The 14,541-nt window shown below is 52.9% G+C and overlaps 1 protein-coding gene across 2 annotated transcripts in view; it reads right to left on the bottom strand.

Moving 5' to 3' along the window:
• LOC133263794 (rho GTPase-activating protein 39-like) overlaps positions 1-14,541 on the bottom strand; it is a 116,654-nt gene that overhangs the window by 101,740 nt on the left and 373 nt on the right. The window lies entirely within an intron of this gene.

The following is a 14,541-nucleotide window of genomic DNA, read 5'->3' on the forward strand; positions in this document are numbered from 1 at the left end:
CAACTGAAGCAGGATTTTTGGGGGGGGTTAGCCATGAAACCCTGCAATCTGAGCAAGATGCATACCACGATGACATACATTCACTGGAGGACCATACTGACATACCTGGGAGACCTTAATTTCAGTTTTGGTATCTTAACATGGTATCAATGCCTCTTACTAATCACAACCAACAGGTGCCCAAATAACTTCTAGCATTTCAAGTCGCTGTCTAAACCCCATTGGATCTCTACGTGTAAAACAATCAGTGTGGTGGGAATGAAGTAGAACTGCCCCAAATATGCTTAAATTCAGTGCTATGTCCTCACGATGAAGACACACGCAGGCATCTCCTCACTTTGGGGTAAATCCTGCATGCCCGTACTCAGACCTGCAGGTCAGCACTGGGAGCGTTGACTTGAAGTTGCCAATCTAGTGAAGGATCAAGGGAAATAAAACAATATTGTAGAGCAAAGATGGTGTTTTTGCTAGAAACCACATCCTGCTGCTAGGCAAGAAACCAGCAGCCACGCGAAACAGAGCTGAATGAGTGGAGACAAGATGAAAGCAGGGATGTGACAGACACCAGAGCCAAAGGCCCACCTTGGGATGGGATGCAAAAATGCTGAGAATCATGGAATGGGTTGGGTTGGAAGGGACCTTAAGCTCATCCAGCTCCAAACCCCTGCCACGGGCAGGGACCTCTTCCACTAGAGCAGGGTGCTCCAAGCCCCATCCGACCTGGCCTTGAACACTGCCAGGCATGGGGCAGCCACAGCTTCTCTATTCAACCCCTTCCAGTGTCCCACCACCCTCGTGGCAAAGAACTTCTTCCCAACATCCCATCTCTTAACTCTTCCCTCTTCCAGCAGGAGCCGTTCCTCCTCATCCCATCCCTGCATCCCTCATCCCAAGCCCCTCTCCAGGTTTCCTGCAGCCCCTTTAGGCACTGGAGCTGCTCTCAGGTCTCCCCTTCTCTTGTCCAGGCTGCCCCAGCCCAGCTCTCTCAGCCTGGCTCCAGAGCAGAGCTGCTCCAGCATCCCCATAGCCTCCTCCGGCCTCTCTCCAACAGCTCCACATCCCTCTTGTGTTGGGGACCCCAGAGCTGGATGCAGCGCTCCAGGTAATCCCACGGGTTAAGGATCTCTACCCTACCGAGTAGCCTGAAACAGATTACGAGCAGAGAAAGCAGCACTGGGATCATCGTTCTGTGGGTGGAGATACATGAATCATCAATAACCTTTAATTACTTCAATGGGCAGACCTGCAGTAGCCTCTGTCAGTGCGTTTCCCAAGCCGACAGATTCTCCAGGATGAATCCAATTCCAGGACATCTGTTCATGGCACCAGCTTATTAAACACACCGCCCGAGCCTCAATATTCCCCATTGAGGCATTTTGCACCTTTCATGTCTGAGAAAGGGGACAAAGAAGGGAATCAGAATTCCAGGTTAAGTAGTTGGGCTTGTTCAGCCTGGAAAAAGCTCCCTGAGGGGAGACTTTAGAGCATCTCCAGTGCCTAAATGACTACTGGAACTGCTTGCAACTGGATGAGCTTTAAGGTCCCTTCCAACCCAAACCATTCCATGAGTGTCTCTTACTTCAGTGAGCATCCTGGGTTCTTCTTCAAGGTTTCTTCTAAGCAAATGGAGGGGTCTGGATCCATTTGAATCCTTTTAGCAATAGGAAAAGACAGAAATCCGTAGATGTACTTTTGGATACTCCTGGCATATGTCTCTCCATCTGCACTCGGAGCACGTGGACACCGTGGCTAAAAAACACACTTGCAGATAACGCTGTATAAATTTCCCCCTTGTGCAGTGGAAAGATCATTCATTAAGACTTTAAAATAGGGGAAAAACCAACCTTTTGGGGTATAGTTTTGCAGGGCGATTGACACACAAAGCAAGACTACTTGGGTACTACAGGTGAGTCTTGGGTCTGGCAGCGTAACTGCACGCTTCAAAGCACCCTCCCAGTGCCTGGTGACAAGGCAAGGCTTTAGAATGGAAGCAGGCTCACTTTGCATTAGCTTGGAGACCTGCAAACATTATGTGTAACCATCCCTAGAGTTGATAATGAAAGGAAACTACTTCATTTTGGCACCCTGGCGTGAGGTGCGACAAGCCAGATAAATAGGCTAAAGTGTTGTCCCCTCTTTCAGAACAGTTTGGGTTGGCAAGGACCTTAAAACTCATCCAGTTCCAAGCAGTTCCAGTAGCTCCCTTAGGCACTGGAGCTGCTCTAAGGTCTCCTCTTCTCCAGGCTGCCCCAGCCCAGCTCTCTCAGCCTGGCTCCAGAGCAGAGCTGCTCCAGCTCTCGTAGCATCCCCATGGCCTCCCTCTGGCCTCGCTCCAGCAGCTCCACGTCCCTCTTGTGTTGGAGGCCACAGAGCTGGATGCAGTATTCCAGATGGGAGTAACAGGCAGGGACATTTACAGTTAATAGCCATGAATGCTCACAATACACCTACCAGCACTGACTGCATGAAACGAGGCAGCCACAGCGAGACAAATACAACCTGTGGCTTACGGGTCTGGACCAGGTGCTTCCTACACAGAGGAGCATCAGACAACAGCGGGTTCTGCTGCCAGACCTGTTCCTCCTGCACACCAAGCTTGGCTTCTAGCAAGGGTCTGTGTCAGGTTTCCTGGTTTGAGTGTCATCTCCTCAGGTGATAGCAGATGCCAACCCGGGGATGAAGGAACAACGCAGCGGGGGGAAACGGGGCTTATTTCGTGTTCCTCCCATAGCCCTCTCCATGCAAGCCCTCCTCAACCTCATGCTCTGCTCTGCTCTAAGTCATGCCTGGGAACATGGTTGGCTGTTTTCAACCTCCAGTACCCAAACCTACATTTTGACAGCTAAGAACTCATAGAGAAGCCCCTTTTGTCAAGCCTCGGCTTGAAGCCCAATGGTAGAACACATTCCAGGTAAGGCAGGCATTGTACCTTCTCAATAACCCCAATTAATACATTCAGCACAAGACTCCTCTTCCTACAGAACTCATTCCCACCTTTGTCTGTGATGAAAAACCCTGTCCAAGCACCTTCTCCCTTCCAGCTGAAGAAGGAAGGGGCAGTGCTGAGGTGAGCACAAGCTTGACAGCAAAATAATTGCTGCAGAGGCACTTGTCACGGTTTGAAGTTGGAGGCACATTACTCACCTTGAGCAAAAAGCCTACAGAACTTCCTGTTAGACAAGGCAAAAAGAGAAGATAAACCAGAAAACGTCCCAAAGTGTTCTCCAAACCACTTCTCCTTCCCATGGAGGGTTACTTGTTGAGCACGTGCTGCACCTACTTCCCTATATCTGATACGCAGCCAGGCTACAACACGAACTCCTCAACCTCAAGGTGACATTACATTCAGGAGATGGCAGATCTGCAGGACTGGAAAGGGGAAAATAAAAAGCTTCTAAACGAGAGCAGCGCTGACGGATTCATTTGCAATTTTGCATCACAGCCTGACAGATCCAACAGCATCCCTTGGAAATGGCACAGAAGGTGGAAGCAGGGAAGCAAATGCTCTCTGCAGCCTTGGATGGGGCAGGGGTGGAATGAGAGTCCTTTTAAGCTGAAATTTAAAGCAAAATAAAGAGCTTCTTACAGGCTTTTGATGCCCCACTGCAGCAAGCCACACTCATAGTGATGCTACTCTGATCCTTGTATCATCTACATGGGAGACTCCAAGACAGCAATGCCAAGACCTCCACCCCAGACAAGCCCATCACGCAGAGGTCCTCACCCACACGCAGCACAGCCTGCATCAGGAAACTCCATGGGGTTCAGAACCTCACCAGTTCTGCACCAGAGCTGGAATGTCACTGAGAGAGCTCAGAGCACGAGAAGGGGAAACAGGCAGAAAGAGGCCATTGGTGGTTGCTGCTCCACCAGTCCCAATGAGTAACTCTGGATGGAGACTCTCCTAAATTGTTGCCTCCCACTGCTTAAGAGGGGCTTATAAGGAAGATGGGGACAGACTTCTGAGCAGGGCCTGAAGCAACAGGACAAAGCATCATGGCTTTAACCTGCCAGAGGGGAGACTCAGATGATCTCTTAGGCAGAAGCTCTTCCCTGGGAGGGTGCTGAGGCGCTGGCACAGGGTGCCCAGAGAAGCTGTGGCTGCCCCATCCCTGGCAGTGTTCAAGGCCAGGCTGGACACAGGGGTTTGGAGCACCCTGCTCTAGTGGAAGGGGTCCCTGCCTGTGGCAAGGGGTTGGAACTGGAAGAGCTTGGAACTGGAAGAGCTTTAAGGTCCCCTCCAACCCAAACCATTCTATATGTTGCCATGAAGGAGAAAGGCAAGAAACCCACTCGGGATGTAGCAAAGGGGTTTCAAACCACTCCCACCTCAGCATCCTTCCTGCCTCGGATAGAAAACTGCAGTAAGAAGGAAGCTTGCCAGGTGGATGGCTCCTTCAGCTGTTCAGTTGTGGATGGCCTTGAGAGACAACCACCAGCAGCCTGACTCCAGCAACCTCTTGCTCTCCTCCCCACACAGGCACTGGATTGCACCCCAGCAAAGGCCAAAACATGATCTCAACTCCAATAAAACACCCCAGGCAGCAAGCAGCAGCAGTCAAAGGTAGCCAAAGGGATGCAAAGCAGCGAGTCCAAGTCCAGCAGCCTCAGCAAACAACCTGCTTTATGCTCATTCCGCCCAAATCCCATCGCTTTCCTAGGAAGAAAACCACACGCCTCGCCAAGAGCCTGCTGATCCGGTCAGAGATGCGCGTAGCACAAATTCCTCCTCTCCTCTGCTCCCAACAGGCTTTATTCTCCTTGTTTGTCTTTTCCTTTTTCCTCTAATTCTTCCCAAATGCTCCTGAGCACAGGAAACGCTGCCAGAGTCAGAGGAGTTTGTGTTTTTGCTGTATTCTTACTATTAAAGCCTTGGCCACTGCAGTACATGGAAAAGGTTCTACAGGATTTACTCCTGTCCCTGCCTTCGAGGGGCTGTGGATTCACAGATGCACCCACGTTGGATTACAGGCAGCAAAGCAGCTTATGAAGCAGAAACAGCAGCAGCCAGGAAGCCAACTTCAGGACTCAGAAAGTACTTAAGAGACAGCTTAATTACTAATAAAACTGATGATACATCTGCACATCCTCCCAAGCTTGAGCTGCGCTCCTCACCGTGAGTAATCCAACAGATGGACACCAAAAAATAACCGAACCCAACCCAAAGCCAGCAGAACCAAAGGAAGCAAAACAGGCTCTTCAAGAAGCAGCATTCTGCCTTTCGAGCCCAAACTTCATGCCTCAGCACACTGCTGTTGCTGCTTCATTCCTAGGCCTTTAAAGGATTTAGACTTCAAAGAGGGATTACTTGGCCTAAACAACCCGGACAGACCATGGGTTGACTTGGAGAGTCATGCACTGGTTTGGGTTGGAAGGGCCCTTAAAGCTTAGGGACACCTTCCACTAGAGCAGCTTGCTCCAAGCCCCATCCAACCTGGCCTTGAAAGTTGGATGTAAGGAAGAAATTCTTCCTTATCTCCAACCTAAATCTCCCGTTTCAATTGGAACCCATCACCCCTTGCCCTATCGCTACAATCCCAGACGAAGCATCCCTCTCCATCACCCTTGGAGCCCGCCTTCAGACTCAAACAACCTCAATCCTACCCTGATTTCCACACCCCTTATTGCCCATCCTCCTCTTCTGGAAGGGACCGCAGCCCATCAGCCGTGGCACTTTGCCACGCGGTGCAACGACCTCTCCCTCGCGGGCTTGCAAGAAACACCACGGAAAGATCAATAAAGCCCATAAACCTCCAGCTGCAGCTGGCAGGGCAACGCCTGCGCACGGCGCAAAGCTTGGGTTCCCAAGCACGTTGATGCTCAAGCAGAGCTGGGAGCAGGCAGGGAGGATCCATACAAAGGCGACGAGGCGGGCAGAGAGACGTCAGCACCTCGGGAAGAGGCGGCCCAGAAGCCGCGCGCGTCCGACGGGAGCACAGATGGAGCAGGCACGGGTGATTTCTATAGGGCCCGCACCGCACGGGCTCTGACATGTTGCTGGGCTGCTTGGGGGGCAAAGGATGGTCAGAACCAGTTATGGGGAAGAGAGCGGAGATCCGAGTCCAGAGGGATTTTACTGCACGGCTGTTGAAAACATCAAGGTCTCTTCCCATCTGTAGAATAGGGACAGCATCGAGGTTGGAAGAGAAGGTTCTGGGGAGACCTGAGAGCAGCTCCAGTGCCTAAAGGGGCTGCAGGGAACATGGAGAGGGGCTTGGGACAAGGGCCAGGCCAAGGGGAATGGCTTTAACCTGCCCGAGGGGAGACTGAGATGAGCTCTTAAGGCAGAAGCTCTTCACTGTGAGGGTGCTGAGGCACTGGCACAGGGTGCCCAGAGAAGCTGTGGCTGCCCCATCCCTGGCAGTGTTCAAGGCCAGGTTGGACACAGGGGCTTGGAGCACCCTGCTCTAGTGGAAGGGGTCCCTGCCCGTGGCAGGGGTTGGAGCTGGGTGAGCTTTAAGGTCCCTTCCAACCCAAACCACTCCACACACACATGCACAATACACCCAGCCAGGTCAGAAACTCTAAGTTCCGATGCTGCATTTTTACCCAGGACATCCTGAGGTTTCTACTCTAAATTACAACCTCCAGTCCCTACACACGGCACCATAAAGGAGGAGACTTCAAACCACCTTTAGGTCCAACACTGGTCCAAGCCTGACTAATTCACTGGTGGCCAGGAGAGCAGCCAACCCCCTGGCATCCCCCCTCTATGCCATATTCAAGCCCAAATACCACTTATCCCTGGCTCCTTACACCTCCCCTTCATCCCAGCAAGGGCGTTCTTCACAGTCAAACCGTGTTTTAAAGACTCAGCAAACGTTAACATCAGCCAGAAGTCAAAAATCTCTGCTCTGCAGCTGAAACATAACTTCCAATCACTGCTCAATGCAAGAACAAACCCTCGCAGGATCACCCTGTCTGTAAGATACAATAAGCAAACCCTCCTCGCCCTCTGACAGCCTATTTCAGGCCTCATTGGCCGTGAGTTTTATGAGATGTTAATCAACAATTAGAAATTTCCACATCTTTCTCTGCAGGAAGAGTGGTTTCTGCTCTCTGCATTACACTGCTGGGTCACTACACATCACAGTTCACGAGTCCCCTCTCCCCACTCCCATCTCCTTGCCATTTACAGTTTAAAAACACTTTAAAAGTGGAAAACAGCATTTTTAATTTGATTTTTCATTTCATTTTTCATTAGACAACGCAGAGATGGGGATCTCCACTTGCCTGCTCATCAGCTGGGATGGTGCTCATACAATGTCATACAATGGTTTGGGTTGGAAAGAGCCTTAAAGCTCATCCAGCTCCTACCCCTGCCATGGGCAGGGACCCCTTCAACTAGAGCAGGGTGCTCCAAGCCCCTGTGTCCAACCTGGCCTTGAACACTGCCAGGGATGGGGCAGCCACAGCTTCCATAGGCACCCTGTGCCAGTGTCCCAACATCCTCACAGTAAAGAACTTCTTCCTTATCTCCAACCTGAACCTCCCCTGTTTCACTTTGAACCCATCACCCCCTGTCCTATCACTGCAGTCCCTAATGAAGAGTCCCTCCCCAGCAGCCCTGCAGCCCCCTTCAGACACTGGAAGCTGCTCTGAGGTCTCCACGCAGCTTCGCTTCTCCAGGCTCAACAGCCCCAATGTTCTCAGCCTGGCTCTATACAGGAGGTGCTCCAGCCCCCTGAAGCCAGAGCGATGTGTCCGACCCCTTAAAAATCCGGCCTCCATAAGGACTGCCTCTTGCAGAGGTGTTTGTGAGAACATTTAAAGGGCAGGAAGAGCCCCAGCAGCAAGAGGAAGAGAATAAACACAGTCACCAGCTCTATTAAGGTCAGAGAAACAGCGAAGGATGAAGAACCTGAGAAACGAGGCACCTCCCCTTGTGGTTCTTTCACTTCCAGCCAGGAGCTGGGAAGAGCAAACCAGCTTCGGGGGTTCCTGGGAGCAGGTCCAGGAGGAATTCCAAGGGCATGGTGCAGATGCTGCCTCGAGAGCGCTCCACTTGCTCCCCTCAGCACCTGGAGGACGTTCATCCCTTCCTCGCTTGCGCCTTGGAGTTAAAAATAGCCAGCCTGGATCAGATGCCAAGTGGGAAAAGAGCAGGACTGCAGCGGAAAGGCTTCTTTTTGAGTAGAGGAAGAGGAAAGGTCTCTTCCTTTCTAGCTTCAATGCGTTATCTAGAGCATGTAAGGGAATAATCAGTGGAGCAAAAGAGCAGGATGCAAAGCATCACTGCCGAGGAGAGGAAGAAATGAGTCGCTCTGGAGGAAAGAGGTCATGGTGACATTTGCAGTGATCTTCAGCAAGCAGCCAGAGTGACGTTCCTGCTGATATTTATTGTCTGGCCTAAGCCTGTTTAAAGCAGCATTCCATAAAAACACTGCTGTGCAGTGACAGCGGGCACAAGCAAGCCCCCAAAACCTGACACGGGATGATGTATGGTCCGTCCCCCCCAGAGCCAAGCCCCTCCATGGAGCTGCTGCAGCGTCAGGAACTTGCAGCCCTATAACGTTATCCATCACTTTTCAGTCCTGGCATCAGCCTAGACCCTGCAGGCTGGGGTTTATTTGGTGCTTTCATTAAAGGTTGTTGGGTTTTGTTTGTTAAAAACTCTCTATGTTCATAGAAGCGTGGAACTGTTTGTGTTGGAAGGGACCTGAGAGCTCATCCAGTTCCAGCCCCTGCTCAACCCAGTTCCAACCTTGGTTTCACCTTAAACCCATCGCCCCTTGCATCAAGTTCACAAGTTACCAAAAGTGAACCAAGGCCTTCACCTTTCAGAAGAGGAGCAACATGCCACAAGCCTTTGGGCTTAACACAAGCTGATTGCCAGCATGGTACGAGGGCTTGAGCCTTGCCCAAAGCAGTCTCAAACCAAGACTCCTGAGACACGATGTCTACTATCTAGATTACAGTTTACCTGGAACCTTCACCCAGAAGAACTTGCCCTGGATCTCCAGCTTCAGCAGCCTAAATGCAGATGGAGGAGTCAGAGCAGCCTGACCCAGGAGAAATAATGGTCATGGCACTTGATCCGGACAAGGAGAAGCCACGTGGGGACGTTCCTAGAACAGGGATTTAGGGAGCTGCTCCTTGGGGACCATCTAAAGCAGGGGAAGTTGTCTACACCAACATGCTGCCTGCTTCCACCGCTCAGGACTTCAACTCCACAGACACATCCCAGCTGACAACACCACGTGGTGGCATGAATCGACGGCGTGCAGCTGAAAGACTTGGTTGAGACCAAAGCAGGTCCCCTCCAAACCCAGGCACAGGACTCTGGATCCACCTAATTCCTTGGGATAGCTCCTCACAAAGCTTGAAACAAGCACAGAGATGAGATAACTCCCTCCCTGGGGTCCTACCCAAGGGAATCAGGCTCACCTTTAAAAGGACCTACATGACCCTCTACAATTTGAGGGTGCTGAGGCGCTGGCACAGGGTGCCCAGAGAAGCTGTGGCTGCCCCATCCCTGGGGCAGGTTGGACACAGGGGCTTGGAGCACCCTGCTGTAGTGGAAGGGATCCCTGCCCACAGCAGGGGTTGGGACTGGATGAGCTTTAAGGTCCCTTTCAGCCCAACCTGTTCCATGATGCTATGATGCTGCCAGAACCAGCTTCAGGATCTTGGGATATATACATATCTATATATCTTTATATATAAGATAGGGATGTACAAACAGGCTGCTGGGGCTGCCCCCGATTTTCCCAGGTTTTTTAACGTGGATGATCAGCCACAGAAACAGGGAATCAAACCAGCCATGCATCAGCCTTGTGCAGGGCTGTTTGACAACACATGCCCAGGAGATCTCCTCTCAAACTGACTGTGGCTGATATTTTCCTATACAAGCCAGGTAGTCCATAAAATACTGTGGTTTGTATTATTCTCTTGGAAGAATCTGGGATTCAGCTCCATTACCTAAAATGTAGGGCTTCCAGACAACTAATTGGCAGGTTGGAGAACCTTTCTCAACCATCAGGTCTAGGCCCTATATTCTTGATTCAAGGTAGAGCTACCTTACCACTCATAGAGTTAGAGCTACAGTCACAGGTCCCAGATTCCCAGTTCAGGCTATAAGAATGATTTCCTTTTAAATCAGAATGAAAAGCCATCTTTGCCACGTACACAACCTGTATCACCTCACTGCTCCCAGGATGCCACATTTGTTAGGGTACATGCACATATCTCCATTAACCTTCATAAAGATGGGGCAGAGAACACCCAGCACCACTGTTAAACTCAACAGCTACCTAGGACTAACCATCAAACCCACTTTGTGGTTGCAGCCACGGTAGGAAGTGGCTCCTGTCCACCAATCATAGAATCCCAGACTGGTTTGGGTTGGAAGGGACCTTAAAGCTCATCCAGCTCCAACCCCTGCCACGGGCAGGGACCCCTTCCACTAGAGCAGGGTGCTCCAAGCCCCTGTGTCCAACCTGGCCTTGAACACTGCCAGGGATGGGGCAGCCACAGCTTCTCTGGGCACCCTGTGCCAGCGCCTCAGCACCCTCACAGGGAAGAGCTTCTTCATTATCTCCAACCTGAACTTCCCCTGTTTCACTCTGAACCCATCACCCCTTGTCCTATCACTGCAGTCCCTGATGAAGAGTCCCTCTCCAGCAGCCTTGCAGCCCCCTTCACACACTGGAAGCTGCTCTGAGGTCTCCACGCAGCTTCTCTTCTGCAGGCTCAACAGCCCCAATGTTCTCAGCCTGGCTCCATACAGGAGCTGCTCCAGCCCCTGAGCATCCCCGTGGCCTCCTCCTGCATCTCTGAACCACCTTTTATTGAGCTGCAAGCTCCACAGCTCAGAGCTCATGGCCAACCGGCTGCACCTCTGCTCCCTTAGAGCTGGAGCTTAGGGGGCACCGTGGCACCTCTGCTTCTCTCGTTAAGGTATTTGACGACCTAATTTAAGCCGTGTAGATCACGGAATTAGTTACAGGCTCCTCAAAGGAAGTTAACAATAAGTCACCAACATCCAGCCGCCAGCACCAATATCGGCACTATGCATTTCATCAGTGAGCCGCTCCCTCCCCTCTTTCTAAGCCACTGGCAAATCTTGATGTCTCGCTAGCAGCTTCCTTTGAAAAGCTCCTTTGAAGCCATCTCCAAGCTCTTTTGGGAGAGCTACAGGAAGGCATCTGGCTCGCAGGCAGGCTAGCCCTTGGTTTGGCTTGATCGGCAGCAGGAAGAGCACAGCAACCGTGGATTTCAGTGGGAATACCCCCTCGGAAGCATCAGAGCAGAGACCTCCCTGGAGAATGAGGGCCTCAACATACACCTACTGCCCAAACCTCAGCACCGAAGTAAGAAGAGCACTGAAACCATCTCTCCCAAGGGTATTCACATAACTGAAGCCATCTGGATTCACACTAAAGAGTCATTTAGACTTGAAAAACAGACCAGGTACTGCTGGAATGAGCCATCAGCAACTCAAACTCCAGCACAGAGTTGAAGTAACCCATACTGAATGGATTGGGGTGGGGGGGTTGGAACTGAATGATCTTAAGGTCATTTCCAACCCAACCCATTCCAGGATTCTAAATCTGAGGCTGGGAATGTGGCTCTGGATCAACAGAGCCCACGGACCAGCCAACACAGAAGAAGTTACCGGTTGCTGATGGGCAAGGATGCCCAAACCGCCATGGGTCTGTGCTTTGAGGAAGGGTAACAGTGGTTGGTGTCTTGAGCCCTCCCTCTTGCACCCATCCTAAGCGATGAGGAAGAAGTGGATGTGTTTTATGTAGACAGGAGAAGTCAAGATGCGTACAGCACAGAACAAGATGCGGGAAGAGAACTCCAAGAGGGATTTGGAGGGATTTGGAGACCAGTAACGAGTGGTGTCCCTCAGGGATCAGTGTTGGGACCGGTCCTGTTCAACATCTTTGTTGCTGACATGGACAGTGGGATTGAGTGCGTGTGGTGACACCAAGCTGTGTGGTTCGGTTGATACCCTGGAGGGAAGGAATGCCATCCAGAGGGACCTCGACAGGCTTGTGAGGTGGGCTGATGCCAACCTCATGGAGTTTAACCATGACAAGTGCAAGGTCCTACACCTGGGTCAGAGCAATGCCAGGCACAGCTACAGGTTGGGCAGAGAAGAGATTCAGAGCAGCCCTGCGGAGAAGGACTTGGGGGTGTTGGTTGATGAGAAAATGAACATGAGCCGGCTTCAGTGTGCACTCGCAGCCCAGAAAGGAACCCTATCCTGGGCTGCATCAAAAGGAGCGTGACCAGCAGGTCGAAGGAGGTGATCCTGCCCCTCTACTCTGCTCTTGTGAGACCTCACCTGAAGCATTGTGTGCAGTTCTGGTGTCCTCAACATAAAAAGGACATGGAACTGTTGGAACAAGTCCAGAGGAGGCCACGAGGATGATCAGGGGCTGGAGCACCTCCTGTATGGAGACAGGGTGAGGAAGTTGGGGCTGTTCAGCCTGGAGAAGAGAAGCTGCGTGGAGACCTCATAGCAGCTTCCAGTGTCTGAAGGGGGCCTATAGGGATGCTGGGGAGGGACTCTTCATTAGGGACTGTAGTGATAGGACAAGGGGTGATGGGTTCAAACTGAAACAGGGGAAGTTCAGATTGGATATAAGGAAGAAATCCTTTCCTGTTAGGGTGGTGAGGCACTGGAATGGGTTGCCCAGGGAGGTTGTGAATGCTCCATCCCTGGCAGTGTTCAAGGCCAGGTTGGACAGAGCCTTGGGTGCCATGGTTTAGTGTGAGGTGTCCCTGCCCATGGCAGGGGGGTTGGGGCTGTACGATCCTAAGGTCTTTTCCAACCCAAACCGTTCTATGATTTATCAGCCACATCTTGCGAGCACAAGCCCAGATCTCCCATCCATTGGCGAATTCACCCCCCTCAAACACCAAATGTCAGTTCCCCCCCCCCAAAAGCAGCAGCGAGACGCTTCCCAGCAGCCAGAGGATGGGGCTGTGAGGCTGTCGCTTCCCCTCCCACCCCATCAGCACCAACGGAACCAGCTCTCAGCAACAGATTTGCAGCAAGGTGCAATCACGCTGGGTTTAACCATCATGTGATGCATTAACATTCAGCTGCAGCTACCGCCTTCATGGAGCGGATCAACACCCCCCCACCACCACCCCAACCACCCCATGGATGGGAGAAGCAACCCCATGGGGCACCGAGCCCAGCAGCGCATCGCACTTGGAACCTGCTCCGGAGACACCCAGGAGCGGAGCATCCCTGGTCCAAGCCACCTGCTGCTTGCAGGGACCCAAATCCCCCCCCCCGAGCTTCCCAAATGTGCTTTGGGAAGCATCCTTAGGGCTGTTTCTTCCCCAGCTGCGTGTGGCAGGTGAGGAACCGGAGCGCAGCTGATGCGGGTTTCTCTCTAGAGGTCACTCAAGGGTTGATTCCTGCTCTCGCCAAGGAAGGAAAAGGGGGGGGGGGGAAATTCCCCATCCCCATTTCTGCAGCCGGGGAAGCAGCAGAACAGCGCAAGGATAGGGGAACCCCCCCCCCAAAACAGCGGCTACAGCCCCAATTCCAACACAACCACAAGTCCTGCCCGCTCCAGGATCGGCGCATCCCCCCCCCCCATCACCGCTGCAGCCCCATCCCTGCCTGCACCCCCTTCCCAGCGCATCCCTGCATCCACACCCACTGGAATGCCACCCTGTTCCCCCCCCCCCCCCCCCCCCCCGGCTCCATGCACCCTCCTTCGCTCTGCCACACCTCGCACTTCCATAAAAATACCTCCCATGGATGCATCCCATGGAGAGGGATCCAGCCCATGCAGTGATACACCCCACCCCCCCCCCCCAAAGCATCCATAGGGAGCAGGATGGGATTGGATCCAGCCCTTCCAGAACCCCTGCAAGGAGCAGAGGGTGGGATCCAGCCCCTTCCATAACCCCCTATGAAGAGAAGGGCTGGATCCAACCCCCCCCCCAGGGAAGGACCCAGGTCCTCCATGGGGAGCAGAATGTGGGATCCAGCCCCCCCCCTCCCCTCCAAAGGGAAGCAAGGTGGGAAACAGCCTCTCCATAGGGAGCAGAGGGTGGGATCCAGCCCCCTCCATAACCCCCTATGAAGAGAAGGGCTGGATCCAACCCCCCCCCCCAGGGAAGGACCCACGTCCTCCATGGGGAGCAGAATGTGGGATGCAGCCCCTCCATGGGGAGATGGGTGGGATCCAGCCTCCCCCCCCCCCCCCCCCCAAAAGGGAAGTAAGGTGGGAAACAGCCTCTCCATAGGGAGCAGAGGGTGGGATACACCCCCCCCTTCACCAGCAACCCCTGGAAATTAGGGTGGGGTTGGGATCCATCCCCCCCCCCCCCGCATCCACAAGGAACCGGGGGGGGAGCATCTCGACCCCCCCCAATGCACCAAAACCGGGGGGGGGGAACATTCACACCCCCCCCCCCATTGCACCCACAGCAGCAGGGTGGGGTTGGGCTCCAAAGCTACACCCTGCGGAGCACAGGAGGATGCTGCTCCCCCCCCCAGCCTCCCCCACATCGCTATGGGGCTGAACTGCCCCCCCCCCCCCCGTAAGGTCCGTGTCCCCCCCA

This window comes from Pezoporus flaviventris, unplaced genomic scaffold (genome assembly GCF_033815535.1).
Source record: "Pezoporus flaviventris isolate CSIRO_AGI_PZ_B2104156 unplaced genomic scaffold, CSIRO_AGI_Pfla_v1 ptg000468l, whole genome shotgun sequence".
Taxonomy (NCBI): Eukaryota; Metazoa; Chordata; class Aves; order Psittaciformes; family Psittacidae; genus Pezoporus; species Pezoporus flaviventris.